Source organism: Thalassophryne amazonica, chromosome 10 (assembly GCF_902500255.1).
Source record: "Thalassophryne amazonica chromosome 10, fThaAma1.1, whole genome shotgun sequence".
Classification (NCBI taxonomy): Eukaryota; Metazoa; Chordata; class Actinopteri; order Batrachoidiformes; family Batrachoididae; genus Thalassophryne; species Thalassophryne amazonica.
Window position 1 is genome coordinate 79,500,349 of NC_047112.1, and position 27,180 is coordinate 79,527,528.

General features: G+C 39.8%; 1 protein-coding gene and 1 long non-coding RNA gene across 4 annotated transcripts in view; both read right to left on the reverse strand.

Moving 5' to 3' along the window:
* nlgn1 (neuroligin 1) overlaps nucleotides 1–27,180 on the reverse strand; it is a 991,517-nt gene that overhangs the window by 431,397 nt on the left and 532,940 nt on the right. The window lies entirely within an intron of this gene.
* On the reverse strand, nucleotides 13,676–26,722 carry LOC117519042. Its single transcript, XR_004563147.1, has 3 exons — nucleotides 26,586–26,722; nucleotides 17,427–17,429; nucleotides 13,676–13,690 (listed from the first exon to the last, which is right to left on the reverse strand). It is a non-coding gene; the product is annotated as an uncharacterized LOC117519042 (long non-coding RNA).

The following is a 27,180-nucleotide window of genomic DNA, read 5'->3' on the forward strand; positions in this document are numbered from 1 at the left end:
CACTCTATGGACTTTTGTTTGTTTTATAGCCTGACCCAAAGGAAAATGGAAAACATGTAAATCTGCCACTATTGAGTTTTGCTGTTGTTGGTTGTTTGTTTGCTTGTTCTTTTGTACTCAGGCTTCTTGTCAAATGGATGTTTGTTTGACTATGAGGCTGGAAAATGGACACACATTGTGACTTGTAATAAGTCACATGGAAAAACATCAAGGCTAATTCTGATGGATGCATCTTAAGCTGTGTTAACATATGAACACAGCTCTGGAAAATCAGGACTAGACCATGAAGACTAATAATGACTCGATGGGACACTGTCATTCACTGACGTTGACAGTAACTCCAACACTGTGCTCACAGAGTGCAAACCTCTGCCAACACTGGTTTCCAATTCCACAAATTTTTACAATGGACAAAAATTTCAAGGTTAAAGTCCTGTTAGAAGTGGCTTTTCATACAATAAATTCAATGTAATCAAATGTCAGGAGTACGTATTTAGTTCATGCACTTGAATCAAAGTTTTTTGTCTTGTCTGTTTTTTTTTTTTTTCTTCAATTCTTTCAATTTCTGAATTCTTTTTCAGATAATTTTCACAGAACATTGGTTATATCTGCTATGAACAATTTCCCATTGCTTTTTGGCACTTGGTTTATGACTGATAAGTGAAAGACAGACAAACAGGGATAAAATTGGAACCTCCATTCAATTTTGGTGGTGTAGATAAATCCATAACAAAAAATGAGAGTGACTGAGGAACTTTTGATTGAGATATAATGCAAATTCTAATCCAATTACATTTTTTTCCGCATTGGTTAATCGTGTGAGATTTCAGACTGTATAATATTGTGGGAACGGTGCCAAAATATTCGATCGTTTCACAATTGGATGTATTATTCCGCACCCTGTCCGGCCACACACGCTGGTATGCAGATGTCAATAATAGCGCTGTCAGTATGTATGTAACAAGGGCCAAGTTATCTCTTATGTGGTACACAGGGATAAGGAGTGCTCCAAACAACTGCAGATACTGACAGGCAGAATGCTCTTTCACCTACACCAGTTTTTTTTAAGGAGAAATTACTGTTGCAAACTGAATTCAACACACTTACGACATGGAAAGCTGGCCAGACAGGTACACTATGAAAATGGAGATAAAGCGGGAAGGCTCCTTGCACTTCAACCTAAACAGCAGCCAACTGAATAAATGATCCCAGGAATTGATACAGGCAATGTTTCGATATCTCACAGCTCCCCCCCTCCCCAAGTCATTAATGACCAGTTTAAACAATATCATTCTACTCTAGATCAACTGGAAATAGATAGTAGTGCATCTGAGATTAACTCATTTCTTCACTCGTTTGATATCATAAGGCTTTCTCCAAATGAGCAGTTACTTCTAGAGCAGCCATTGTCACCTGAGGAAATAACAAGTGCTCTGAGGTCATCCCAAAAAGGAAGGGCGTCAGGTCCAGATGGATTCCCCATAAAACTTTTACAAGGAATTCTCTTCAAAACTCACACCCATCCTTAAATCAGTCTTTGATGACTCTTTAGCCAATGGAAAATTGCCACAAACCCTTACCCAGGCCACAATTTTAGTCTCACTAAAGAAAGATAAGGATCCCGTACAGTGCACCTCATACAGGCCAATAATTCGTCTGTGCTGCAACTATAAAATTTTAACTAAATCTCTTGCACAACAATTAGACCCTATAATTCCCACCATTATTAAGGAGGACTAAACAGGCTTCATTCCTGGATGACAATCTTTTTTTTTTTTTTTTTGAGAAGCTTGCTGACTTTGTTATTTTCCCTCATTTAATGGTGTTGCCTGAGGTTATCGTAAACCTTGATGCTGAAAAGGCATTTGATAGAACCAAATGGACCTATCTTTTTGAAACTTTAGAAAAATTTGGAATGGGCCCCACTTTCTGTAGGTGGATCCATCCTATATTCAACACCTATGGCTGCAGTCAGGACAAATGGCTTTATCTCAAGGCACGGTTCTGTCCATCACCTGTCTTGTTTGACATTGTGATTGAACCACTGGCAATCACTATTAGAGCAGATGACAGGATTAAGAGTATATCCAGGGGTGAAACAAACCATAAAATTTTGCTCTATGCTGATGATTTGCTTTTAGAAATATCAGACCCAATTGAGAGCATGCCCTAGCTCTACCTTCTCCACTGGCTGCAAAAATTCAGCAGCATTTTAGGGTAAAAAGTTAATTTGTAAAAAATTAATTTGTTAATTTGAATAATATGGCAAAATAGATCACTTATGAAAACTTGCTTTTTAAAAGTTAGTAGGTTCAGTTAAGGCTATTTTTCAGTAGAACTATTTAGACAGGATGGAAAAATGCAGTGAAGATGGCTGAAATGCCCAGGTTTCTAATTGTCTTTGGAGTTTACCTATTTTTTTTTTTTTTTTTTTTTTTTTTTTTTTACTATTGGGCAGCTAATATTGTCAAACTGACATATTGGATCACCATGTTAAGATAAGGAGGGTCCGGATTGGGCTGATATGGAACTGAGAGCTACACTCCTAATATCCACAATTACAATGCTACCTGCCCTTCTCCTACTAAATATCAAATTTTCTGAACTCTACTCAAATTTAGAGATCCAAAATTCAGTTAATATCTGGGGTCAGTTCAGAAAACATTTTAATTTGAAAAATATAGGTTGCTTCTCTCCAATAATGTTTAATTATCTTTTTGCACCATCTCAAATAGATTAGGCATTTACAGTTTGGCACAAAAGTGGCTTGGTCTACTTTCACCAATCACCAATCTCTTCACCAATGATGGCTTTGGATCATTTAAATTTCTACATGATGTAATTTTCTTAAACAATGTAAGCCCAAAAGTCTCTGGAGGTGAAAAAGATTAAAATATTAAATTTGATAAAATTTAAGGTGGGTTGTTGTGGTATCAAGAGGTATTAAAAAGTCTAATGGCTGTGGGAACAAAGGATCACCTGAACCTTTCAGTCCTGCAGTGCAGTGGGATGAACTGCCCACTGTGACTGCTCCTTTGCACAACCAAAACATTGTGAAGAGGGTAAGTAAGTCAAGTCTACTGCCCAACACCGAATTGGCTGTTTTTACCAGCATGTTGAAGGGCCTGCTGTTTCTGACTGACAAACTGCCTCCCCAACATTCTGCAGAATAGAACAGGGCACTAGCTACCACAGTCTGATAAAAGATGAACAGAAGCTCACTGCAGACATGAAACAAATTAAGTCTTCTGAGGAACAAGAGGCAGCTTCCCCCCCTTCTTATACAGAGCGTCCATGTTCACCAACCAATCCAGCTTATTGTCCACAATTACACCCAGCCATGTGTAGTTCTGGAGAGCCTCAGTAATCTCCCCACTTAGACAAACAGGCTGACAGGGTAACTTTGATCTCCTAAAACCAACCACCATCTCCTTAGTCTTGGTGGTATTCAGGAGGAGTCCATTGTTAACGCGCCAATCATTGAAGGCTTCCACAAGGTACCTGTATTCTGCCTCCTGTCTGCTTCACACACATGCCAACACAGCTGTATCATTTGAATACTTTTAAATGTGGCAAGCCTCAGAGTTGTATTTGAAGTCAGATATGTGTCGTGTGAACAGGAACGTAACCAACAGTCCCTGTGGAGCCCCTTGTGCTATTCTCCAGTGTCACTGAAACACCAGTCCCTAACATAAACTGTGGCCTTGATGTGAGCTAGTCTACAATCCAAGAAGTTAAGGAGGGGACCACACCCATACCTTCAACCTTCTGTCTCAGGATGGGGAGTTGGATGGTATTAGATGCACTGAAAAAGTCAAAAAACATAATCCTCACATCGGAACCAGACTCCTCTAAGTAGGCATATTCCCAGTGCAACATATACAGTACAGCGTCCCCTACTCCCAAATGTTCCTGGTATCCAAACTGAAGGATCTATTTCCTGTGTAACCTGTGGCATTATGTAACAGAAACCTTTCCAGCGATTTTACAATGTGTGTGTAAATGCCACTGGCCTGCCGTCTTTTATCTCCATTGGACACCCTGTTTTGGGCACTGGTACAAGACAAGATGTTTTTCCACATGACTGGGACTCTCTCCATCTGCATGCTGCATTCTTGCACAGTAATTCAGTTTCTGAGAAATATCTATTCCAGACAGATTTACCATAGAGTGCCATACTATTTGTATTTATTCATAATTGATGTAAAAATAAATAAATAAAGACATATTCAGTGACTTGGAAATGTTCATGTATCCATCCCCTGATTTGTCTGAAGAAAACTGGCAATAAAACTAATTATTTACAGATTTTATACCAAAGCATTCCATTACTTGTGTAACCCATCATCTTGACTTTTATATTTTCAATTTATTCATATGAAGATGTAAAGATTTGCTTTCACTTTGAGTTTAATTTTAATTTTTTTTTTTTGGATATGAAATGACATAATCAAATTAAATGTGTGAAATACCAAATGTTCTAATCCTTGTGGAGGGCACTGTATGACAGAACCTGGTCACAGTTAGCAGCTCATATCAAGTGCCTGCTTTTTGCCAAACTCCTTGTTATTGTTTATTAATTAATTCTTTGACTCCTGTCCTAGTCTTCTCAGTGCCCATATTCTGACTGTTGGGATGTTTATTTTCTATTTATTTGTTTTTACTTGTGCCAGAGGTCCACTATGTTGGTGTTATGACCAAAATGATCAATACAGATTGGTTTGAGTCTTTTCTGTCTGTGTCTGTTTTTTGAATGTGTTTATATTTGTTTGTTTCTTTATTTGTTTGTTTTCCTTGCAGTTCTGTTTGCATATTTGATATGTGAGTGTTTATGTAGATGTGTTTATGGGGGTGCCACCTGGATGGGGTGGGGAGTGGACTCACAACTTTTATAAGAAATGCTTCATTAATCATGTCAATGTTTCTGATATAGAAAATCAAAGTTGTCAAAAAAAGGAAATTTTGCAAGTGCTGTTGGAGTAGGTATTGTGCAAGATTGAAACCTTGGCATTGATAGATTCCACTTGACAGACTGCTGTTGCATCCACAGAATAAAAGAAAATCATTAATTGGAAACATCTGATATATTTAAAGAATTTAAAGAACATGTCACTTCATGGTCATTACTTTGAGAATAAATGTCTTCACACTTAATAGGTGGACAAGATAATTACACTCATAAGGGCCTTTCACACTGAACATGTTCAGGGCGTTAAACACATTTAAAACCCATTATTTTCAATGAGACGTAGTGACGTAGAAATCTCTGCCCCCTTTGTCCGCTGTTGCCGCGTCCAACACATTTAATGCAAGTGAAGGCATCAAAATGATCATCCAACACATTCAATGTGAAAGGCCCTATTGGCAGTTAGACAGTTGTGCATTGGGCCAGCTTAATGTGGAATAATTAATCCCCAATTTGCTTAATAAATACCGTGGAGGAGAAAATAACAACCCTATTCCACAGGATGCTGTTCTATTACAATTGCCCATAATCCAAAAAAGGTGCCAAAATGCAACGAAACTTACTCCGAAGCTTACTCCGGCTTATCTCCTAACACGCTGTCTTATAAAGTGTAGACCTGGCATCTTGCACCTGCTTCCAGTAACTTCAGTAACTGATTTAATGTTGTGCTTACGGCCATTAAGATGCACATAAATCCTCATTTCCATACAGCTATCTAAATCACATTGTGATCTGCTATCAGCTGCACATCTACACTTTGAAAATCACCCACAAAACTGTCTCCTCCCAAACGTGCAAAAGTATGGATTGTCCACACCATTTAGCACTTCTTATCTGGGATGTTAGTTAATCAGGTCCATAGTATAGTCATCATATCTTGTATATACTTGGGTGAAAAGTGCAATGGACATTTTAAAACTGTTGCAAAGACAATAGAACAGTCAGTATCAAGATGTCCCTTTGAGAAAGCAGGATTTGACAGAACCTTTAAGATCAAGACAAGTGTGGCCAACACCTATCTCAAGTTGTTTATTTGTAATGAGAGAGAGAGCAAGCTTGGGGATGGTGCAGCGAGTGATGATGAGCAGCCGTTAGCCTGCCAAGCTCGCCTCTGTTTGCCAAAAACAGAGATGTCTAATGTCAGTGTTTCATGCTCTGAGGCACTGAAATGAAAATTCTGATAGTCAGAAGTTGACCTGCATCTTTAGAGATTGTCATCTTACCCTGAAGGGGACCAATAGTGCAGATTAGGCAAAATTTGTAATTTGTATTTTGGTAGGACACAATTTTATCATTTTTGTTGACATATCATGGCAAGCTGAAATGATAGTCACCTACATAAGCAAACATGGAGAATAGTGTACTGAGCAGGACAAAACAGCAAACCAGGAAGCCCTTAGCACATCCACAACCCAATAACAAATTCAGAATGACATGACCCGTGAATGTGTATAGTTCAGCATTCTATTTTTGGTCAAGTCACGTCTGGGACGATACTATGGTGCTGCACATCACCATATTCGTCACACTACAGAACCTCCTTAAGCCGTGGAGGGCAATGATCCAGTCCATCCCCAACTCCCAAAAGCAGCCACTGGCCTTTTGCAGCCAGGTGATATGTGGGCATCCCATTGTATTGTCCAGCTGCTGAGTTCTCTAATTCTGAGGCAAAATGTACCTAACATTTCCTCACATAGCCAGTGCTGTACCTCATCCAAGTTATCTAAGATAGAATTCCTATGACACAAGTTAGCATCAAAGGATCCTCCAAAAACCCCTAATACCAAAGATATCCAGTTGTCACCAAGATAGACTCCTTCCCAGTGAACTCCAATGGTCATGAGGAATGTGTTCTGGCTCCTGGCCTGTTTAGTTGCTGGACCAACGTGATGTTACATAGGGTTGTACACTCCAGCAACTTATGTGCTTTTGTTGGTGAGGACAGTTTAAAGATGTGGACTTTACAAACAAAGCTGTGGTCTACAGGGAAATGAATGGATTCCTTAATTTCAGGTTTTGGGATTGTAATGGATCAAGACTAAAGCCCCTTTCACACCAGGGCTGCTTCGAGTTGCTTCCTGTGGCGTCATGACAACATAGTAATGACTGCATCAGGTGCGCGCAGCAGAGGGACAGAGAGGAGGTGAGAACGCAGCCTGCAAGATCTCTGCGCAGAGGAATTCTCTTCTAGTTTCTAGTTCCTCTTCTAGTTCTTGTGCTGAGCTGCAGGTCTGCGCTCTGAGTTCTGTTATAGTTTATCTTTCTTCCTTTGACCATGAGCTGCGTGCACATGCATGTGAATGAACTGTCCATGAGTAAATGTGGAGATGTTTGGAGTTATACTTGATGTGGACATGTCCTGTCTCTGGCAATCAGTCTGTGAGCAGAACTTTTATGGCCTTTATTTAAACACATGAGAGAAGAGTGAGGAGCTGCAGCAGCAGCAGCTGCAAACTGCAGCATTTTTTTTCTGTGCTCTTTGTGAGCGTGTAGTTTCACTGCATTGTGTACACGGGATAAAAACAATCCTGCCTGATTTATACTGCGGGAACAACGGAACACAGCAGGAATCATAAACTGGAGTCGGGTAACATTGTATTGTGAGGGTGTGGCTTCCAGTCCCGTCGAGTAAAGTCGCTTTGCCCTGACTTGCGCTGAAACCACTTCCTTTCTGCGTCGAGCACAGGACGCAAAAAAAAAAAAAAAAATTAAACATGTTTAATTTTTGGCGTCCGATTTGCTTCGTCCTTTGCGCCCCTCGCACTGTTGTGGCGTTGGGCTGCATTGTCTCAGCACTGGGTTGCTTCCACATGGCGTCGTCATGACGACGCCTGACGCAACTTGAAGCAGCCCCGGTGTGAAAGGGGCTTAAGGTCTAGCCCAGGGGTGGGCAATGAGGGCCGAGACACTGCAGATTTTCCTTGTAACCAATCACCTCAGCAGGTGGTTTGCTGATGAGCTTCTCCCCTGAACATAAACACCTGATTGTCAATGAAATCACCTGCTGAGGTGATTGGTTGCCAAGGAAAACCTGCAGTGTCTTGGCTCTTCATGGCACATGATTGCCCACCCCTAGTCTAGCCTTTCATTGAATGGTCTTGCAGGAGAGGACTTGTGGAGAGACTCACTTGTCTTGGCAGTGACATTCATGCCCCTGTTTTCTTGGCCTTGGAGTGCAAGAATCACATGGGAAAGCAGAAAGAGTCACATACTCTCTGGTCAAAGGTGTTTGAAGACACCAATACCTTTGCAGGGGAATAAGGGTCCCCGCTGATTCTATTAAAGCTCTCTGAAATTTGTATATGTATATTTTTTACTACAGGCTGTAATTCAGTTTGACAGAATTTTATAAAATCAGATGCTGTATCATGGAATTTAATGTGATTGCTGCTACTATTATGGATGTTATTGACTTTTTTTTTTTTTATTTGTCAGTGGTATTTTCCTTCTGGCTTGTCAACCTGCAGCACCAACAGAGAAGTCATGGAAAATAGCATGCTATTCTCTGAAGGGAAGGGAACGTGATTGCAGGGACAGTAGGTCCAGCACTTAAAGTAGGTTGGCAGGCATACACAAATGTACAGTAAACAAAACCAATGTTAAATTTCTTGCTTGTGTGGGGGAATCTTGTCATTGGCTTCACCTCCAACCGGGAACAAATGTTTTTTCAATGTATTTTCCAGAAACGTAGTGTATTGTATAGCAACATCTAAATAACACCATTCATGAAATAAATAAATTAGATGAAGCAGGCAAGTCAAAAAGCAGAAATTAAAATTATAACTTATGACTCTATAACAATCGTAATTAAATGGACGAAGAACACAGGTGCATTTTATTGATGGCATTTTGAATGCACAGAGATACCGTGACGAGATCCTGAGGCCCATTGTTGTGCCATACATCCAAGAACATCACCTCATGTTGCAGCAGGATAATGCACGGCCCCATGTTGCAAGGATCTGTACACAATTCTTGGAAGCTGAAAATGTCCCAGTTCTTGCATGGCCGGCATACTCACCGGACATGTCACCCATTGAGCATGTTTGGGATGCTCTGGACCGGCGTATATGACAGCGTGTACCAGTTCCTGCCAATATCCAGCAACTTCGCACAGCCATTGAAGAGGAGTGGACCAACATTCCACAGGCCACAATTGACAACCTGATCAACTCTATGCAAAGGAGATGTGTTGCACTGCATGAGGCAAATGGTGGTCACACCAGATACTGACTGGTATCCCCCCCCAATAAAACAAAACTGCACCTTTCAGAGTGGCCTTTTATTGTGGGCAGTCTATGGCACACCTGTGCACTAATCATGGTGTCTAATCAGACTCTTGATATGGCACACCTGTGAGGTGGGATGGATTATCTCAGCAAAGGAGAAGTGTTCACTATCACAGATTTAGACTGGTTTGTGAACAATATTTGAGGGAAATGGTGATATTGTGTATGTGGAAAAAGTTTTCGATCTTTGAGTTCATCTCATACAAAATGGGAGCAAAACCAAAAGTGTTGCGTTTATATTTTTGTTGAGTGTAATATTGTGGCCATCAGAGAAATAAAAACAGTGATGTATGCAGAAAATTTATATATATATATATATATATATATATATATATATATATAAGCTATATGATAAATAGTTCTGTATTTAGTTGTGTATTTGTTTATTTATGACAAAGTTTGAAATGTCCCACACACTGGCAGTATATGGCATGTGTTTACAGCGTGGGATACATGAAGCCTTTTAAATCTAAGCTTAGGTTATAAGCTGGGTCAGCAGTGGTTCACAGTAAAAGCATCAGTAAATATATGGCACACGAAAGATCTCCTTGGGGCAGTAGATGAAAAGCTCCTCTGCTTTCATTTCTCTTTCACTATAAAAAGCTGGACACACACACACACGCATAAACACACACACCAGTTGTCAACGTCATGCCCAGTTCACAGCCCACATGGGGCCAGTTATGAACCTGCAAGGCCAGCATTTATAGATCGCTATTTTAGTTCTCTCTACTAATTCACAAACTCACACCTACACAGACACAAAATAAGATGATACAATCATGCTGAACACTATAAAGTTCTTAATGTGTTTCTTCAGGTTGTTACTGTTTCCTGATTCAAACCGTGTCTTAACAGTAAGCACTACACATACTTTTCAAAGCAGGAAAGTCTGTACGTCACATATTGTCCATCATTAACCCTCTGGGGCCGACGCCGTCATATACGACAGCTGAGACCAAGCTTTGCTAAATTATGAATAACTTTTTAATGATATGAGATAGAAACTTACTTTTTTTTTTCTGAAAAGTTAACTCTGCAGACCTTCGAGCCACCATCCACCATCTTTGTACTATTCACAGAAGCTGTGTGATGACGTGAGCAATGTGAGTGCCGCATCGGAATTGGTTCACTGTCACATGGTTTTCCAAAATCCAATCATAGGGCAGACCAAAGATTGTTTTTAGGAGTGATGTGTTACTAGTTGGCCCATTTGAATAGGCCCCTGGCTGCTCCAATGTGCCTTGCACCATTACACACAGCAAAAGTGAAAGTGAGCAGACGGAGAGCCTCTCATACAATTTCATGTGCTCAAACAGTGTGTGAGTATCAGGATTGCTCAACTAGTTTTCCTGTGTTGTGTGTTACTGGATAACCCTGTGGTAAGCTTTCTCACTCCGGCGTAAAGCACCGTTTACCATATCAATGGAGTGAGGGGGGAGGGGCTGCTCCTCAAATTGAATGAGCCTCGAAGTGTGATAGCTCCTTTCAGAGCAGGAGAGAACAAACACACAGTTAACTTCATAGCAGAAGTTTGTGATGTGACCTTTGTGTAATAGCAGACAGAAATTGCTTTGAGATGAAGACAAACAAAATGCATAGACCATTTTGTATATATCGTTAAAAATGTGCATTTGTGTTTATTGTTTGAACCTTTTTGTTGTGCAGTCTTTCACACAAGAGCCCAAATTACCTTTAAAAAGTGTCAAAACAGTTGTTTATTATAGTTTGCTGTGTGTTTTGAGTAAATGTTTGTGGAAAATTATTTCCGCTTTCCTTTTTCCTTTCTTATTTCTGATTGTAAACCTTTATTACACTTATAAAACACAACTATAGCATATATATTTTTAAAGTAAAGGATGTCCTGAAAAAAGAGACATAAAACTTGATTGTGGGATGGAGGGAGAGCTGGTATCAGCAATAATAAAACATTTATGCCAGGCGAGTGAACTGTTCAAAAAATGCCCTTGGACCCCAGAGGGTTAACTGTTAAGGTATAGTTAAGATTTAGTTACTATTTAGCTGTTTCTTTGAATGTATTTGATACCAGGTCCATTAATGATACACAGACATGGCACATCATGCTCTGTGTACGTCACACTCCATAGCATTTCAGTTGTAACATAACCAGCTTGGAACTATGCCATTAGTTAGTGTTTGGTACTCACAATACATCTTTGTTTTTGAACACTTCAAGCAGTAGTTAACAATTCCAACAAATCTCTCTCAGTTGCTGTACATCATGTTTTTTGCACATCACATTTTTGTGTATCTCATATTGGACCAGAAATACAGACATGCTGTTGGAAGAGTATTCATTTTAGGGAAGTAGACTAGTCAAAGTATGGCCCAAAAATCTTCAGGTTAATACTCCAGACAATACCCTTTAAAATGGAATATTACATTACATGTTTCAAGGTACTTCGTTTTCTACCTTATGGTGGCCAGAATCTGTATGCGTTCCCGTGCTACGGGCCTGGGATAAGGAGTTGGGTTGTTAATATGTAGACCAGCATTTCATTCCCAGTCACACTCTCTGACTGTGCCCTTTAACAAGGCCTTCATCTTGATTGTCTCAGTCCACACAACTGTAAATGGGCACGAGTCTTGGCTGGGGAAGTAACCTGCATTGGACTAGCATCTTGTTAAGGGGGGGAGGTAGTTTGGTTTTAGTTTTTAGTTTAGTAAAAAGTGCATTCATGTAAAATGCATATCAAAACCAAATTTAACAAGGATGACCCATAAAGTGTAAAACATGCTTATTTCCAGTGTATTCATTTATTTTCTATACCCACTTGCTACAGTCAATGGTCATAGGAGGGCTGGAACCTATCCCAGCAGTCATAGGACATCAGGCTGGGAACACGCTGGACAGGATGCCAATCTATTGCAGGCCCACATATAGACAGACAAATACATTCATGTCCACACCTACGTTCTATTTGGAGTCACCAATTCACCTAACCTGGATGTCTTTGGAAGTTGAAGGAAGGTGGATCACCAAGAGGGAATGCATGCAAACATGAGGAGAATATGCAAAGTACACACAGAAAGGGCCAGGTGGGAGGCGAAACCATGACTTTCTTGCTGTGATGCAACAGTGCTAACCACTAAGCCACCGTGCCCAATATCTAAGCAAAACAACAGAAGTGCATAAAATCCAAAATATAAAACACTCATCCGTTTCAGTCCACACAATCCAGGGATAAACACCAGCACCAATGGGCCTCAATGCCTGTATAGGACTTTATTCTTCTTCACTCTGTCAGTTTGTGCAAAATAAATGATTCCTTTATCATGTGCCCAAGAGTAATAAGTCTTCTCTTTGGTCTCTCATCTCACGTTTGTGAGATTCGGGAGGTTATGTATGGTGAGGCAACAGAAGCTACAGCATGTTGTTCATGTGGTGCGCTTGTCTGGGCATGATCCAGTGTGATGGTGCATCAGTATTAATTACCTCAACAATTGGACTGAAAAAGGTCAAGCAGACAACAAATTATCATCTTGCTGTGGCAGATAAATGGCTACTTCCAGGTGGTGGGGATAAACTGTTTTCTCCCCAGGGCAGTCATGTAGTGTGGAGAATGTGATCATGTGCATCACCAATGCCTGGACCCAAATATAACATGATTTATCAAGAAACAAAATACCTACAGGTCATCAGTTGGTGAAGTTATCTGCAGACGGGCCTGTTGTTTAGCCAATGTACAGATAACATGAATGTCAAAAGGAGACTGAACATGTATAAATATTACTTTTGTAAAAACTTGAATTACTTGTTTTGAAACTGAGGCCTTAATTTTCATCTGAATTTCAATTTCATCTATTTGTGTCTTTTTTAGATTAGATAGAACTTTAGTGATCCCTTGGGAATACTCCCTCAGGGAAATTGAGGTTCCTGCACCATTGTATAGCAGCACACAGGGTAAGAAGCACACAAAGTATCAAAAGTGAAAGTAAACTAGAGACATTCATCACAAAATGCCCCACGCGCAGTACTATTTTCCATGTAAAGTGCAGCAATATGTACATGTGTGGGGTAGGTATTTGGTTGAACCCTCATGTGTTTGATGTAAACTGGGATACACAGTGGAAAAATTGGAGCTTGACATTATATTTATTTAGAGGATGTGGCCAACAGTGACCATAAAAAGTCAGTAGCCTTCGAACAAATGCAGCTATTGGTAATTTTTTAAAAGTAGGTCAAGGTCACCGGCCTTCAAACCCATGCGAAGTACTCATCCAAGGCACATACCCACTACATTTGAAGTTTTTGCAAGCAATAGGTGCCGAGGTACATTGCAGCAAACAAATTTCAGGCAAAGGATTTGACACTTGTGACCATTGGTGACCTTGGAAAGTAGGTCAAGGCCACCAACCTTCGAACCAATGTGAAGTACTCCTCCAAGGCATGTTCCCACCAAATATGACGTTTCTGTGAGCAAAAGGTGCCGAGCTACGTTGTGACAAACAATATGACAGTTGTGGCCATTGGTGACCTTCAAAAGTAGGTCAAGGTCACTGGCCTTCGAACCCATGTGAAGTACTCCTCCAAGGCATGCACCCACCAAATATGAAGTTTCAACGAGCAATAGGTGCAAATCTACGTTGAGGCAAAGGATTTGACAGTTGTGACCACTGGTGACCTTGAAAAGTAGTTAAAGGTCACCAGCCTTTGAACCCATGCGAAGTTTTTGTGAGCAATAGGTGCCGAGGTACGTTGCAGGGAATGAATTGCGGCCGGACAGACGGACGGACAGACAGATGGACGGATGGACAATGCGGATGCTATAAGACCCGCCTCACGGCGCAAGTGCTGCACGGGGCATAAAAAGCAAAACAGTTTGGAGATATAAATACACAATATAAATTCCAGACACTTTGATCAGCGCTGGTTTACTGGCTATTACTGTTCCTCTCATTCCTGACCTCTGTCTTCCTGTTACTCCTCCTCCCCCTGAATGAGGAGATGGACAGTCTAATGGCCTGAGGGACAAATGACTTTTTTTTCATTCTGTTAGTCCTGCACTTTCTTTGATATCCTGCTAGCAAACAAGCAAATAAGAAAAAAGAAATGCAACCAAACACATGACAAGATTGGTGAAGTGAGAAGTATGAATTCTACATGATGACTGGAGTGGGTTATGAATTCAGCATGAGATCAATATCTAGCAAAACATATTACAACATTATATAATCTTTGCTTTAATCTTTTAAACATGCACTTCAGGGTTAAATTTTCAAAATTAATTATTTCTGTGATAGCTCTCCATGGTGGTGGTGGGGGGGGGGGGGGTCTTGTTTATGGCATATGTACATACACATTTACTATGTACTGTGGTGGCAGCCACGTGTGCTTCATTCCAGAGCAGAAGGTTCATGGCCACCCCTGGCAATTCTCTATGTAAGGTGGAGTTGCATCAGGGAGGGCATCCGTCAAAAAACATGCCAACTCAACAAGCAAATCCACTTCTGATCTGCTGTGGCGACCGAGTTTAAAAAATATTAAGGGAGAAGCCTATGGAACTTACTAAAACAAAAAAAAAAAAAATCATGAAACCTTTTAAAAGACATCATATCTGTAATATGCACCAGTATGTCGTATCACATCTGCATTTTACACCTAATCTGTATATACACCCAAAATACAACTCCCCAGCGACCAAGAGGAAATAGGTGCTCTGCACTATATGTTTAATTTAAAGCCATATGCTAATTAAAGGACACCAAGATGAAGAGAGACAGCGTGAGCTCATTTGCATTCTAAAAAGTAATCACTGGAGACACTTATATTTTAAATGACAGCCACATGCTGCGAGTGAGTGAGAAAAGAGAGAACATGAGGGAGGAAGAGAGAGTTGATTAATAGAAGGTGTGTGTATAATGAAGATAGATTCCGGTGTAAACACAAGTAATGAAGGGCCTGCAGCGCTGTCACGTCATGACGGGGGAAACAGAATTAATAATAATTATATGTACTAATATTGATGATTAAATCGTTGATATTAATGGGTGCTTCTTTAATGAGCATCAGCAGGAGGTAATCTGCTGCAAATTAATTTTACATATGTAAATCAAGCAGTGAGTGTGCAGTGACTATGCTGCGCCCTTTTTATTTTCCATCATCCTGTCGTTATCATGCAGTTGGCACTGCCGTTTGCATGGCTGTACAACAGCATGGAGGGCATCCGTTATCCCCAACAAATGTTTTGAAGCACCATCATAAAACCACTGAATGATGCTTTACAATATGACATGTATAAAAAGAGTAATTAAAATAACAAAAAAAAATAAATAAAAATAACAAGCCCTATAATTTGCCAACCCGACCATAGTGGGTACAGGTATCACAACAACCAACTGACATTTTCCTAAAGTAACGGATCCTTTCTGAAATTCATTTCTATTTATTGGGGCAGCACAGTGGAATAGTGGTTAGCACTGTTGCCTCACAGCAAGAAGATCGTGGGATCGCGCCCCACATGGTCCTTTATGCATGTTGTTTACATAGGTGCCCTTCGGGTCCTTGGACTTCCTCCCACTTCCAAAGGTGAATTGGTGACTCTAAATTAGATATAGGTGTGCATGTGAATGTGGCCATGCAACAGCCTGGCATCTCGTCCAGGGTGTAACTTGCCTCACGCCCTGTGACTGCTGGGATAGGCTCCAGCAAGCCCCCCCATCAATCCATGATGCTTGAGTGGAGTAAGCAGGTAACAAAATGAATGAACTACTGTTCAGTATTTTCTGCACAGGTAGAGTTTGCATAACACAATGTTGAGTAAACAGGATGGAGTTTCCTTCAAATCAAATGTAAGAATTCTGAATTTTCTTTGAAAAATGTGTCTTCAGGTATGCTTATGCTTTAAAGCTACTACTTGTCCTTGGATTCCCCCAACAGGTGCCAAATGTAATTCTTCTGAACAATTTATTTCAAATGCATTCAATTACAACATACTTTGCTCCAACGCACTTAACAAGACTAAGGTCTAAGCTTACACAACAACATTAGTTACAGTGGTAATGGGGAAAAAAAAAAAAAAAAAACTCCTTCAGGCATTTAAATTTTGGTATTAATTTTGCTTGATCACAGGAAGAAAACTCGAACAGGTCTGACACAAGGGGGTGACCATCTGCTTTGACCATACTACTAATAATAAAATAAACAAAACAAAGCACAACACAGAATTTTCACACATACAGACCAAAATGTTGCTGTCAGGCGTCCACCGTGCCCATTATCTAAGCAAAACAACAGAAATGCATAAAATCCAAAATATAAAACACTCTCATCCACCTCAGTCCACAGAATCCAGGGATAAACACCAGCACCAATGGGCCAAACCGAACTCTACATATATAGAGTTCATCATTTACAACAACCAATTGTTCAAAAGACATCCAAATAATGAAGAGCTGAGTCTCAGAAAATGGAATAATATGGAGTAATAATATAATGGAGTAATATAATTGGAGAGGTGGTGATCAAAGTCAGGAATATTCTCCGGTTCAAATGTGTGATTGAGATTTCAAAATCAGCCAAGTTTGGGAATGGCTGGTACACAGGCTTGTATTTTTGAATGTCCAGGTAACATTTAACAGAAGAACAATATTTTTGTGTGTTATTGAAGCATTCAACTTTTTTTTTCCATTTTGAAGTGAATATGGCCAATTGATAAGAACCAGAACTGAAAAGCAGAAATGTAATCAGCGTCAGAATGGATGAAACTCAAAAGATACCCAAATCTGCAAATACAGTAGGATTCATAATTGTTCATATAGGAGGAAAATACATATAGGCATGACAAAACAAGGGGAAGCACACACCTCAGAGAAATATGAACTGGGGAGACCTGTTCAGTCATTTCATACAAAGAAAACCAAACAATATTTCATATCATACTGAAGCCATAACTCGCGGAAAGATGAGAGATTTCATAAGAAAACAGAAGAGAATTACCACTTGAGAAGTAAACTGTGCTTTCTTAAGAGAATTAAGAGGAATAAAAAGGGCTGACAAAATCAGAATACCTTTTGCATCATTTTACAGCAGGTGAAGGAAAAGATCAGCCTACTTTGGAAGTCTCGTGGCAGAGGTCAGAAGACTACCAGAGGCTTTGTGGAGTCTCCTGGTGGAATTCCAGCCAGCACAGTACATTGCTTGGGCAGACTGACTTCATCACTGCCATACTAAAGCAAGAGTCACAGTCACAGGTTCAGGCCCAGCTTCCACAGAAGCACTTACAAGGATCCTCTGCAGTTGATGCCGAACAAAATATTAGTCCACTTGGGAGTGAAGAAGAAAAAATGGAGAATTCAGTTAAGAAGTTTCAAACACTATTACTCAGCTGAATGCATTAAAAATTTATAAACTGAGTTAAGATAGTACAGTAGAAAAACTAGATATTTCTTATATTTCAGCTGGGCAAGAAAGTGAGTAAAATTTCAAAGTTTAAGAGGGAAGAACACCATGAGCTAATGAAGTTGGAAGCAAGTTAAAATGATCAAAATTAGAAAGATTTCTGTGGAGACTGGATCAAATACCTGCACTCTTACAGACAAACAGCCGTTCTCAAATTATAACCAAAAACTATGGACTAAAGGCTTCCTTTCCTTAAATTCCAACCCAAACTTATATTATCTTCATATGCCATGAGCATATCAAACTCTATTAAAATAATGTCACACCCAAAAGGACTAATATTAAACGTGCACTGACGTATTTGTTTTCAAAATTAAAATGATTCCCATAACTCGTAGCATGAATTATCACATCTGTGTAACCATATGATGAGAACATATAAATCATAAAACTGTAAGTAAAGGCTCCTTGATTATTGCTAGAAACAATACATAATTATTTTGGATAAAACTGAAATCACAATGGATTAACATGAAAACTGAGCGACTTTCCAAACTTTATACCCTGTGTCTAAGGAACAATAAACCTTGTATTTTAATAGTGAACGTTCTTTAGATATTGATTTTAAAAATCATAGAACTGAAGAAATAAATAAAAGTGAAAGTAAAAATATAACTCACACCCAAATCAAAACTTGGGAATGACGTGGCGTGAGGGCAAGACCAATGTGATACAAGCAACATGAATGAAGCCCACATACGCACCATATCTCACAGATACAAGCAAGCTAAGGCTGACAAGCTAACTTTGGTTCAGGTGTGTGGTTAATGCATTTATTTTTCAGACTGAGCAGAAGTTTTCATATTGGGTAGTTTTAGTGCAGGTAATAAAAACTATGTCGGGCATATCTCCTCAGCAAATGTGGCACCATCGGTAGTGTCAACATCACAAAGGTACTGAAACCTCATAATTAGTGGTAGCAGCGCTAACATACAATTGAAACAACTCTAACATTTCACTCACTGAAATACTGGAGCACCAACTTCTTAGATGATCCCTTAGGGCCCCTTCACACATAATGCAAACCTTGGTTGAAGTGCGCACGAAGTGCACATGGAGTGGGAATCATGTGTAAAATATGTAAAATTGTCCCTGCCTCAAATGCCTCGTACACCTGTTGCTACAACTATTTGCATACACCAGTGGCTGAAAGACAGTGTGCACTGTGTGAACCCATCAATCCCTCTAGTGGCAGGTGTCGACCAAATTCCAGCTGATGCACAAACATCTAACACCGCTCGCATGGCACTTAGAAAAGGTGTGGCCATTCACACTCTTGGCACAACAACAGTCTGCAGACAACCTATAGTGTGCTAGCAGTGAAATTTGTCTAAGTTCCCCATGAATGTGGCTTCGGTGTGTGCGCTGAACTGACAGTAGGTCTGACCATCATTCTGGACATCCCAGCTGAACAACACGTACTGTGTTTGGACAGACATGGACTAAGAACTGCCAACTGTGACACGCATGTGTCTGTTTGCTGTCATCACGTGGACATAAATGAAAACATATATCACTGTGGCGATATATGCTGTGGGCTGCAGCGTGCAGGCACTCCCTCGCTGCAGCCCATTGACAGGTTACTCCCAGGTTGAAACAGACCGTCAGATCAGAACACGCAGCGGCTGATCTGACTTTCAAGTCACCCACATGAGCTCTGTTCCATATGACGCTGTGTCAGTCGTGGCGTGCCGTCCACAAGACATGGATTTTGGGCAGGACAGACGAGCGGGTTGGCTGGACACGCACCAGCAGATGTGGACATGAGAAGATCAAACTCTTCTCATTCATGTCATTTTATGACTGTATGTCTGTGACCATGGGTCATCTACAGAGGAACAGACGGATCATATTTGTATTGCAGTGATGTGGTTCCACAGGTACCAGCTGGTTTTTATTTTGTATTTATTCCACATTAGCGGCATGATGTGGTGTACTTCACACTGTGTTCCTGCTCAAAAGACAGTCATGCACATGAACCCCCGCACCGGGAACGTGCATGATCCGATTCTTTATCGATTCCCTTATCAATGCCTTTTGTGAATCTTCTGTGCACAAAAAGTAGACCTTACAGGATTTCTATGTCAGCTGCATTTTATTGTATTGTAAATAAATGTGAAATTGGTCACTGGATCCTTGATCTCTGGTAATAAATAAAATCTGTACATGCTCATTGGATCCTAGATCTCTGGGACAGATTCATCCAGGAGTCAGCAAGATGTTATTTCGTACATCGCTTTGGTGATAAGGGATGTCCTCATGTATTGTAATACATATTCCAGAGAAAAGCAAGAGCTTCTCTCAGAATTTAGGCAAACAGCCATGAACAAAGTTTCTGTTGGAAGTATTTTAGACATAGGATCAGCACGTTAGGTGAACTGCAAACTTTATAATTGTCCAGGTCTCCCTTGAAAAAGAGATCTTGATCTCAATGGGACAAACCTGGTTAATAAAGATTAAATTAAAGTTGGGTGAGGAAATGTTGGCTTTTTAAATACTTGATAGACACTGGACTCGAGAGGATTTCGTACTGCTATAATGGACTGATGCAGAAGGTGGCAGTAATGCAACAGTGAGGACGTTGGCTGCCATTAACCCTAACCTTAACACCACAGAAGAAGACAGGGTGTGTTTGGTTTATATCACAGGAGCACGTTTTGAGATTGGTGTACATTTCTGAATTCACAAAAGGCCTCATGAAACCATAAAAATGCATAAAAGTACTTCATTTACGCACATTTGTTATCAGTCTGGGTAAATCTTCAAACTCGTTCCCATTGATTGTGCAGCTAATCTCATTAACTCAGCTGAACATGCGAGAGACAAAAACAAATGTGTTTTCAACATGACAAGTGGTTGGAGCCATAGCCAACCGCCTGCAACTCCAGTGTAATGTGAATTAAACAATAACCCATAAGGGAATCGTTAAGCAAACAGGCTATTAATGTCAGTGGATGTATGTGATTAAGCATAGGTCAGTGCACTTGTATGTAGTTTGCGGGTGAATCAGTGACATGTGTTTACTGCTGATGATTGAAGACTGAGTAAAAATACACATTTTCAAACTAGTTATGTCAGTACAGTGCAAATATAAAATGATTGTTGTTTTGAAAATACTTATGTTGCCTATGAATAATTCAACTGAATTCAGATGAACTGAGACAAAGAGAGAGAACATTTTAGCGCTTCAGCGAGATGGAGTGAAACATGATCTTTTTCCTTCTCCATCTCCTCGTCCTCTTTTATCCATCATATTGTTCCATTACTTCCATTGGGATCAAACAAATGAATACATGGCGATTGCTGAATACTGGAGTACAGAGAAAAGAGAGGGTTGACCTTTGAAAGGATTATGGGATTTGTTTTGGAACAAAGCAAGGAGGCAATATGGCAGGCGTATTCTGTAAAATAGACTATTTACCAATGAGATGCTCTGATTCGGAAAAAAGCAATACAGTGGTAAATAAAAAGAAAATAATCACTGTGTTAATGCAAAGCTTTGTGCACAGCAGCTCACTTACAGCCCACAAAATGTGTGTGTGTGTGTGTATATATTCAATAGCAGGTCAGATCAGGTCTGTAAATGCGTTGCCACCATACAGTGGAGCTGCCCTGTTTGACAATGACCCAAGCAGATATTCCTGCCTCCAAAAAACACACTTTTTTTGTATTTTTCCTTGTTTGGATGGTCGCGTGACTTATATTTCAAAGCAACTTATATATCAAAAATATGTTATATATGCATGACAAGCTGTTCCTATATAGTGATCTGAATGAAACACTGCCTGATCCACATTCCAGAGCAGAAAGTGGCAGTATTAAGCTGGATGCCAGTTGCCATAAAACAAGATGATCTGAATGAGGAGAATGTCCTGGCTACAGCACAATTAGTAAAATTAACAAACCATGTTCTCAAACTGAAATATCACACTGTTGAATGAAGATAAACGTCATCGTACTCAGCACTCAACTTGTTTGCACTTTGTGGGACAGCTGAAGCCACAACAACAATGATGGATAGGCTAAGATATGATAATCCTTTAATAGTTCAATGATTGGGAAATTTACAATGTAACAGCAGCACAGAGACTGTTACAAAACAGTGCAAGTATGCAAAAATAAGGTCGAAGAAAAATAATTATCAAAAACAGAAGTCAAGTTCTGTGTCGAATAACAATATATACAGTAGAACAGATTATACTATATACAATCAGAAATAATGTTTTGTAATACTACACAAGTGTTCAAGTGATGTACACAAGTGTACAAGTATTATTGCACAGATTGTATAGTACTATTATTGCAAATGGCTGAAAAAATTGTTACTATAATGATATTAATGATTGAGTGATTTGAGTGGTCTACTGGGAACATCACTGATTGTGGAGTCTCACAGCAGCAGGAAGGAAGGACCTATGATACTGCACTTTCATGCACTGTGTTGGAGTAGCCTATCACTGAAGGAACTTTCTAGTGCAGCCAGGGTGTCACACATTGGGGTGGGAGGCGTACTCCAGCAGGGATTACAGCTTAGCCATCATCCTCCTTTCTCCCACCTCCTACACTGAGTCCAGGAGACTTCTCAGGACAGAGCTGGCCTTCCTAATCACTTTGTCAAGTCTCCTCCTCTCAACACTTGTGATACTGCTGTCCCAGCAGACCACACTGTAAAAAATGGCTAATGCCACTACAGAGTCAAAGAAGGTCATCGGGAGTGTCCCTTGCACTTCAAAGAACCTGAGTCACCTCAGCGGGTAGATTCTGTTTGACCAGTCTAGTTTATTGTTTAGGTGAACGCCCAGGTACTTGAAAGAGTCCACTATCTGAATATTCATTCCATGTTCCATGGATCTTCACCGGTGACAGTGGAGAGTGCCTGTGCCTGTGGATATCCACCACCAGCTCTTTGGTTTCCCTTTACTAATGTGGAGGCAGGTCCACTGACACTAATCCACAAAATCTTGGGTCACCCCTCTGTACTCTCTATCATCCTCGTTAGTGATCAGGCTGACACTTGCAGAGCCATCAGACAACTTTTGCAGGTGACAGCTGACAGAGTTGTACATGAAGTCTGTGGTATAGAGGGTGAAGAGAAAGGGAGTCAAGACTGTTCATTGCCAGGCCTGTGTGCTACAGATGACCATGTCAGAGACACAGTCCCTAGCCCTCACATACTGTAGTCATTCTGTGAGGTAGCCCATGATCCAAGATGAGAGAAAAGACTAATTATAAAAGTCTTCAAAATGTAATTTTTGAAAATTTTATTTACATTTCATGAGTTATATGTGCACGTTAAGCTCCTTGCCAATATTTTTATATTTCCAGTGCCTAAAATAAACACTTTATTTGAGTTCCTTGTGCAGTGTACAATGACATAAATGAATCTATTTTCTTGTGCTTTCTAACACCATCCATCCATCCATCCATTTTCTTCCACTTCATCTGAGGTCGGGTCACGGGGGCAGCAGCTCAAGCAAAGCCGCCCAGACCTCCTGATCCACACACACCTCACCCTGAGGCGTTCCCTAGCCAGCTGCGAAACGTAGTCCCTCCAGCATGTCCTGGGTCTTCCCCGGGGCCTCCTCCCTATGGGATGAGCTCGGAACACCTCTCCAGCGAGGCGTCCGGGGGGCATCCGAAAAAGATGCCAAAGCCACCTCAGCTGGCTCCTTTCGATGTGGAGGAGCAGCGGCTTGACTCCGAGCTCCTCCCAAGTGACCGAGTTTCTCACCCTATCTCTAAGGGAGTGCCCAGCCACCCTGCAGAGGAAACTCATCTCAACCGCTTGTAATCGCAATCTTGTTCTTTCGGTCATGAGCCAAATCTCATGACCATAGGTGAGGGTCGGAACGTAGATCGATCGGTAAATCGAGAGCTTTGCCCCCCTGCTCAGCTCTCTCTTCACCACGACAGTCCGATACAGCAACCGCATCACTGCAGATGCTGCACCGATCCGTCTGTCGATCTCACGCTCCATCCATCCCTCTCTCATGAACAAGACCCCAAGATACTTAAACTCCTCAACTTGAGGCAAGGACAACTGGAGGCATTTAAGTATTTAAGTGGAGGAGTTTCTAACACCATGTTTGCATTATAAGTAAACAGAGTGCATTTTTCTTCTTTTTGCATGAAACAGTAGCACTGTATTTCAAAAATAAATGTGATTTCTCAACCAGTATGACTTAAATATGTTATTTTATTCTCCATAACCAGTTTTTGAGCAGTGACTCATACGCTAGTGTTTCATGCAATCTGGAAAATATAGCAGCCATCTTTCCACCACAGCCAGGTGACAGGTGGGTATCCCCTTGACCTTCTCCTGTTGCTGGAGTCCTCAGCACTGCAGGACTGGCATACTGGAAAATGCTCAGGGAACATTCTAGATGGGCATCATACCATAGTAGATATTGCCACACAACAGAAGTAGTAGAGCAGGTGTTTCAGTGGATAAGGAGCTGGCCTGCCAACATGTAGACCTGAGTTTGAGTCCTACTCATTCTACCTGCACATTGACTCTATTGTCTTAGTCCACCTAACTGTAAAACAGGTACTGGCCTTGGCTGGGGAAGTAAATGTAAGGCATCATTGCAAAAGCCCTTGAGCATCCACTAGTTGGAAAAGTGGTCAAGAAATGCAGTCATTTTGGTAACGCTTCATCTACATATAATGGTGACAAGTCAAGAATGCCACAAAGTATACATTCTTGGCCGCTGATCACAAATGTGATGATTTGAGGAAGAGGCGTCAGGTCTCCTCAGGAACTGCTGCAACCTGTTACCAGGCGTTACGATTAATGGCACGTGTTGCTGGCAAATTATCAGGAACCATTACACACAGTCAAGAATAATGTTCCGCGCTGTTGCGCATAGTTATGTTCTATCACATTATGAATGAGTTGAATTGTTGCCCCACACACACACACACACACACACACACACACACACACACACACACACACACACACACACACACACACACACACACACACACACACACACACACATCCTACCAGTTGCTGAACAATTCAGATCGCTCCAGTTTGCTCCTAAACATCTAGATTAATCCACAGCAGAAGAAGTTTGTGATTGCTTAGTTGACCTCTGTGCCATGCAGTGGCTCAGAGAGGAGGAGGAGACAGAGAGAGCCAGATGTGTGGCTCCACGCGGCTCCCAAACATCAGGCACAGCAGTAGCAGCAGGTGGATCACCTGCAGGAGCATGCTGAGGAGCATTGGAACAAAGCTTTTAGCCAACTTGGCATCACTGTCCTTCTTCAGCATACTGCAGTAATGAAACTGAATGCGGTGCAGCAGGGTTTAATTGTGCGCAGGTCAGAGAAGAATGCTGTCACACTATGTCACAAATGCAAAGGCTTAATTCTGCTGAATATATGACAAAGGAGTTATTTACACAAACAGACAGAAAACCCTTTAAAATATAAGGATACTGAGTTGTTTTCCAGTCCATTTGGTCAGTTAATAAATCATGGGTGTGTTTTGGGTATAACAGTGAAAAAAACAAACAATTAATTAGCATCTCTCATGGCCTTTAAGAGTCATCTGCTTTTAAAGGTGGCACACTGATGTTTAGATAGTAGGCTCAGGTGAGAGAAGAGAGAGGTTTTCTGGTTAGGGAATGGGCCTGCAACTTAACGGTAGTGAGTGATGATGATGATGAAAACTTTTTATTTGATTAGCATTCAACCCCCCAAATGAAATACAATTACATATATACATACACACACATATTCAACAAAAAACATTTCAAAAAGGGATGACGCTAATCAAAAAGGTATAGGCTGAAGCTCAAGCTTATTATGCCTAACCTTTTTACAAAAACAAATTCAACAATATGAAATATAAGAGCAAAAAAAAAAACAAAAACCTGAAGCACTTTAGAAAAAATAATATATAAATAAATACAATTTCATAATAATACAACCAAAAGTTACATTAATTACATTATCATTCTTCATACTTGATTTATATAGTTCTGTAATATTTTAGTTTTAAACATGTTTTTAAATAATGAAAATGAAGTACACCTTTTTAATTCACTGTCACAGGTATTCCATAAATTAACACCTCTTACAGAAACACATCTTTGCTTTATATTTGTTCGTAGCTTAAATTTCTGGTAAATACTTGTTCCCTTCAAATCATATTGACTCTCTCTGATTTCAAACAGCTTCTGAATATTGCGGCAAAGTAAATTATTGTGTACATTATACATTATCTGTGCCATTTTAAATTCCACAAAATCATAAAATTTGAGGGCATTACTGTCAATAAACAAAGCGTTAGTTGATTCCCTATAATTTGATCCATTAATAATTCTTATAGCTTTTTTTTGCATCCTAAAAATAGGAAGAGTGCTAGTTTTATATGTGTTACCCCATATCCCAAGACAATAAGTAATATATGGAAGTAGTAATGAACAATAAAGTATGTATATTGACTTTTTGTTAAGGACATCCTTTACTTTATAAAGTATAGCAATAGTTTTTGACATTTTAGATTTTACATTGTTTATATGAGGTTTCCAACAAAGCTTATGATCGATTGTCACTCCAAGAAACTTATTTTCCTACACTCGTTCAATTTCAATATTATTAACCCTGATTGCAACCGGGTTTTTAATTTGTCGAGTGGCAAAAACAATAAACTTTGTTTTGTTCAAATTCAAAGATAACTTATTAATGTCAAACCAGTTTTTTAATATATTTAATTCCTTTTCCGCTGTAGTCAGAAGCTAGTTCTAGGTTTTTACCAGAACAGTAAAGAGTGGTGTCATCAGCAAATAAAACACACTTTAATAGATTGAAAACATTATACATATCATTGATATATAATATGAATAATTTAGGACCCAACACCAACCCTTGAGGGACCCCACAAGTAACCTTCAACTGATTTGATTTTACATTATTTAGTTGCACATATTGATATCTGTCATCTAAATAACTTTTCATCCATGTGTATGCTAACCCTCTTATACCATATCTCTCCAGTTTATTCATCACTATGTTATGATCAATAGTATCAAATGCCTTTTTTAAATCTATTAAAACACCAACAGTATATTCCTTATTATCCATTGCAGTAGAAATGCCTTCCAGGAATCCCATCACTGCCATTGAAGTGGACCTTTTTGCTCTAAAGCCATACTGGTTATCACTTAAAAAATTATGTTTATCAATATATTTATCAAGTCTATGAACAAATAATTTTTCTAAAATTTTTGAGAATTGTGGAAGTAATGATATAGGTCTATAATTGGTCAATTTGTATATTTCCCCATTTTTATAAATAGGGATAACTTTTGCTATTTTCGGAAAAATACCAGTTCGAAAAGACAAATTGCAAATGTATGTGAATGGTTGCACTATATACTCTATAATACTTTTAACTAATAACATGTCAAAATCAAAACAATCTGTAGACTTTTATTCTTAAATGTTTTCACAATGTCAAGTATTTCTCTATCATTTACAGCATTAATAAA